Genomic DNA, 6,000 nt, shown 5'->3' with positions numbered 1-6,000 from the left:
ACATAACATAACATAACATAACATCTTGACTCTGCAGACTTAAACAATTTCAGACCGATATCTAACCTCCCTCTACTGGCCAAAACACTGGAACGCTGTGTTCTTCTGCAACTGACTCATCATCTGGATAAAATCAATCTCCTCGATCCCCTCCAATCTGGCTTCAGACAAGGCCGCAGCACAGAAACCGCGATGCTGAACATCATAGATGACATTCACGGTTCTCTTGACGCTGACAAGTGCTGCCTTCTCATACTCCTTGATCTATCCGCAGCTTTCGACACGGTAGACCATAAGCTCCTCATCAAAACTCTGCAAGCAAGAGCTGGCCTCGGCGAAGTTGTTCTTGATTGGTTTTCTTCCTTTCTCCACAACCGTTCGCAAATAATAAAACTGAAGAACTTCACCTCTGAAACGCAGCAAGTCAACAAGGGTGTCCCCCAAGGATCAGTACTTTCACCTCAGCTCTTCAACATCTATATGGAACCGCTCGCCAAACTACTCAGGAATGCCAATATCCTCTTCCACCTCTACGCGGATGACACGCAGATCTACCTGGAAACCTCCTCGCTTAATGACATCCACAGACTAAATGCTGTCTTAAAAGATGTTCAAGACTGGCTGACAAAAAACCACCTGAACTCAATCCCGACAAGACCGAAACTCTTCTCATCTCAAACAAAGAAGACAATCCTCAAATCACTGAATGGCTGAAGTCGATCGATGCTCTTAAAGGTTCTCTCACGCCAACTGATTCCGTCAAATCCCTGGGTTTCACCCTGGACCCCAAATTAACCCTGACAAACCACATTAAGAACTCGGCAAAAAGTGCTTTCTTCAACCTCAGACTGCTGAATAAAATAAAACCTTTTATTCCAAACAAAGACCTCAAACTAGCCACCCAATCTCTAGTTCTATCTAGACTGGACTATGGGAACTCAATCCTTACAGGCATACCCAAATCACACTTGGCTCCATTAAAAACAACACTACATGCGGCAGCAAGAATGATCACAGGATGCAAAAAATTTGACCACATCTCCCCAGCACTCAAAGAACTTGAATGGCTCCCGGTGGAAATGCGTAGCTCCTTCAGAACGGCCTGCCTAACACACAAGGCCCTCCACACCGGTAAACCAGAATACTTGGCTAACAAGCTCAAAAAAGCAGGCCAAAGCAGATATTTGAGAAGCTCCAACTCCCTGTTGCTCATCCCACCAAAAACCAGAAAGAAGAAAACTGCGGACTGCTCCTTCACTGGAAATGCCCCCAAAATATGGAACTCTATCCCCCCTCATATCAGAACTCTACCTTCCTATCCGGACTTCAAGATCCAACTCAAATCCTTGTTCCTCACTCGTTCCCTGGGTCCTAGATAACGAGGATCTCCCTCCGAACTATGTGCTATCTCTGTATCCTTCTACCAAAAGGCCTGCTGTTACGAACTTCTCCTCCCCCAACATTGTCTTTGAGGACTGCCTTTATTTGTTACGTATCTTTTTGCTCACCATGCCTTTCCTTTTACTGTAAAGCGCTCTGCTACCTTCGGGTCTTGTTAGCGCTATAGAAAACTTCTAAATAAAATAAATAAAATAAAAAATAATCAGCAATGGCAAAGTGCCAAAAGCATCTAAGCCAGCAAAAATGAAATCCAGCACAGCAACAAAAATACAAGCGGTAGAGGCAAGGGAAAACCACTGCAAAGATGCCAAGTTTAACAGAAGGGGAATTGGCCATGGCAGCACGATGTAGACATGCCCAGACCATCCTGACTTCATCTTGGCTAAAACCCTGTTAACCCAGCACCAACCGAGGGGGAATGAGCCAAGGAGTGTGGTATAAGACCAGCTTGATAAAGTCTGGTCATGCTGGTAACAGTCACCAAGGACGTACGTTTCTGGAATGTGGTAGATGGCACTTGGGAGACCTGAATTTAGACCTGAGAAGAAACAAATGTAGCTGCCTACTCTTGTGCAATAAAAAGACAACTTACCTGAGTTGTTGGAGGGAACACCACAAGGAACACCCAGGAGCAGGTAAGGTGCAGGGCAGTGAACGCTGGTTGGCCGGTCAGGGCGGCCAAGTGTGCGACGCTGTGGGGCTGTCATTTTGGCCCTGCCTGGGAGACCTGCGTGGTTTATTCAGCCGCTGCTTTGCGTTGTGGTTTATGTAGCCGCACCAGTGCTCTGTCCAACATGTAGAGGTGGCAGGGTGCAGATGTCCTATATGCATTTTAACATGATGACCCTGTTGCACCAGTGCCTCAAACTGAGGGAAGAGCAATGGAGAAGAGATATTTACATGGTGTACTGCTACCCAGGAGGTCAAACTCGAGGAGATAGGCCTGTTGGCCTCACTAACAGCAATTCTAGCCTCTCAATGACTACCAGAATCCAGGGGCCCATTTGAGAGGTAACACCTGCAGATACAGGAACCTGCGCTGTTTGGTGACTAACTGCACCCCCCCAAACCTTAGACAGATGCCTAGTGAATTGAGGTAAGTTGCCTGGGGAGAGGTGGTGGAGTGCACCACCTCCTTGGTGCTTCACTGGGCTTAGCTGGAAACTTCGGCCTATTATACAGAGAACATGCTCAGTCTGCGGTGCTCATGTGAACTCCATTGTGGGGGCTCATACTACATGGGTCCATCCTTGAGTGTCTGACCTCCTGAACCTATAATAGAATATTCAAGCATACATGCCCACGAGCCACAAACAGCCACTAAGGAGGGCTTAGAGTGAAGCAACTGGGGTGATTACCACTGGTCAGTTGACCTGGGATCCGGCACTAGTTGTTCTCCCTGGGGGTCTGAGGCTGTCACTTAGCAAGAGAAAGGTTGAACTCTGTCTGGCCAAGGAGTCGGCCATATCCGTAGGTGGTGGAAAGTGGACTTTTAAACAGGAACTTCATGAAACAAGCAGAGCCCCAGAGGCACAATAGGACCTGAACCTAACGTTCTTTTCACCGCAAGATAGCTCACCAAACACCGGCCAAAAATATCCTCAATGCCTACATCTTAAGGAGAGGGACAGCAGACCTTTACAAAACAGGACCTCCTTTACACCTTGACAGAAATGCAAGTCCAGCTGGCCAGATCATCAACAGACCAGCTCCAAACAGTGAAAAAGGAAATACATTCGACAGGCATTTCCAGGGAGATGAGCTGCATGAGGCTGGCTTAGTATATGGTGCAGTCTGAGGCTGTCACTTAGCAAGAGAAAGGTTGAACTCTGTCTGGCCAAGGAGTCGGCCATATCCGTAGGTGGTGGAAAGTGGACTTTTAAACAGGAACTTCATGAAACAAGCAGAGCCCCAGAGGCACAATAGGACCTGAACCTAACGTTCTTTTCACCGCAAGATAGCTCACCAAACACCGGCCAAAAATATCCTCAATGCCTACATCTTAAGGAGAGGGACAGCAGACCTTTACAAAACAGGACCTCCTTTACACCTTGACAGAAATGCAAGTCCAGCTGGCCAGATCATCAACAGACCAGCTCCAAACAGTGAAAAAGGAAATACATTCGACAGGCATTTCCAGGGAGATGAGCTGCATGAGGCTGGCTTAGTATATGGTGCACACTTATTTAAGTGGAGCACTGTGCTCTCATCCAGACAACCCTTATGGTGATGTTAGCAGTATTAAACACCTTTAGAAAACTCTCTAAGTGGTTGCTGTGGAGAGCGGCCTTCAGGCTTGGGCCAGGAGTGTTAAGCATCTTATTTTACCAGATCTAATTATGCAGTGTAGGTTAAACAAAAAAGAACCACACAGTGTATATATAAAGATATGCCTATTTGTTAGGCAACACTGACTAACACATTAGTATATCTCCTACCTGGAGAGATAAACACAAATACAAACAATATTTCGATTGCAAACGGAAAGTAAGCACAATACATATGGGTCTCCAGGGTTAGACCTAACCATATACTAAAAAAAGTGAAATGTGAACTGTGACCGAAGTCGGAACTTGGACCAGGAGTCTCAGAAGAGTTGGAGACCCAAGGAACCTCCCAAGATAAGTACCCAGAAACCCCATGGAGGCTGTGTGCAGAATGGAAACACAGCAGCGTACTCGATAGAAGTCAACTGGAAAGTCACAGTTGCAGTTTTGAAGGAGACCCTTCCAAATGGACCCTGAAGAAACCCTGTGGAAGACAGAATATTGGAGAGTAAGCCCACCCATGGATACCCCAGGAACCAGGAAACCTACACCATGGAGCCGGGTGCATAGGTGCAAAGTGATGTTGGAAAGCGCCGTAGACCACAATGGAGGACTTCAGTAAAGATGCCGCTGGTGAAGACTGTGCAAGAGTCCACTGGAATCCAAGGGTAGATTCTTCAAGGGAAGAACCTGCAAGAAGAGGGGACAGAGTCTATGCCACTCAGAGGCAAGCAGGAGGCACGGAAGAGCAATGCCCACCGATAGTGGACGGTTCAAAGGAGTAGTCGGTGATCTTGTTCCTGCAGCTGTGAGGACAAGGCAACGCTGAGGAAGAACAGGAGCAGTGCGCGTGCTGTCCCACGTCGGAAGTCGAGAACCAGGGGGTTGGTGTCTGGCAGGAACACCAACAAGCATTGGCAGCTGCAACAGGTGTGGAAAGCAAAGAAGGAGAAACGCTAGGACCAGCAAGTGTAAAAACCTGGCTTGGGTCGGGGACAATCGAGATTTGCCCGGCGGTATTGCCTCTGTGACCCACGAATTATTAATCAATGAAGAGGCAGGCGCCGGAGACTGGAAAGCAGGAAACAAGGTTTTATTCTCTCCGGAGGAGAACACAGCAAAACAGACAGCAGGTATCGTTCTGGGGTGCTCTAACTTATTTCTGAGGCCTGGCCCCTTATATACAGCCTTTTGCGGTTTTATTACAGTTTACATATTCATGGCAATGCTTTGATGTACGGAAAGACATTCCCGGAATCCCCCCCCTTCGGGCCCGTTCCCATACACATTTACAGTAGAAGTCCCCACCCTGGTCACAACAGGTGATGGCTATCGCGCAGCTGGATATTCCGCCAATTCATGGAATGCGGGGTTCGATCGGATCTCATGGGGTGGGGGCTTTGATCAACTCGGGGGTCCTTTGATGAGGGAAGCTTTCTATTGCACGGGGAGGGGCAAGGAATAGTATCGGCAGAGCTGGGTGTCGGCCTGGGAACGAGGAAGACAAACGGGCACACGGGGAAAAGGGGTTTGCATCAAAGGGCCGGGGACCAGGAAAGGGAAGAAGGGAGGTGTCGCGCTGGGAACAGGATGAGGCTCTGAGGCAGAGCCGCGCTGAAGAGGGGTTTATGATTCAAGGCAGGTGCAAGCAGGGGGGTTGGTCAGCGTGCAGGCTTGGTGTGGGGCGAAGGGCTATGTCGGGGGCCAGTGGCATGCAAAAAGGGATGGTCCTGATCGAGGCACCTAAAATGGCGGGCGCGCACGACAAAAGTGTGGCATCAGGGAAAAGGCAAGATGGCGCCGATAATGTTCACCAAACCGTACTAATTTTCCACAGTCCTCCCTTTAACATATTCAAGACATCTTGCTGGTTCATTTTCTACTCAGTTCTATTATGGTGGGCATAAGAAAAAGCAGTAGGAACCCTAGGTGAAGGAGTCGTAAACATCACATTTAAGATCTCTAGTTTTAGGAGGCGGGCCCATTGATAAACTTTGATAAACTTGTTTAGCAGGAAAGTCATAGTAATGCAATACAAAAATGATTCGAAGTGCGGGCAGTGAGTGCATTTCATAAGGTGAACTGATGGATTGTTACATAATTAATACAATGTTGGCTGGGAGAGAAACGAGACGTAGCAGAAATGATAGTGAAGGAATGTTCGAAGTTTAGTAAGTTTTCAGCAATTTTTCGTCTTCTGTTGGCACTGTGGAGCACCGGCGGTGGAGCTACGAGTCCAGCTCTATTCTAAGTTCCGTGTTGCAGGGCCCGACCTTTCCTCTCGTTTCTGGTCAAGAAAGGGTCTTTTTCGCCCTGTGTCCTTTGGAATCAA

The sequence above is a fragment of the Lissotriton helveticus genome, chromosome 3_1, assembly GCF_964261635.1.
Source record: "Lissotriton helveticus chromosome 3_1, aLisHel1.1, whole genome shotgun sequence".
Lineage (NCBI taxonomy): Eukaryota > Metazoa > Chordata > Amphibia > Caudata > Salamandridae > Lissotriton > Lissotriton helveticus.
The sequence above is the reverse complement of the archived record's forward strand: the minus strand, read 5'-3'. Positions refer to the sequence as shown.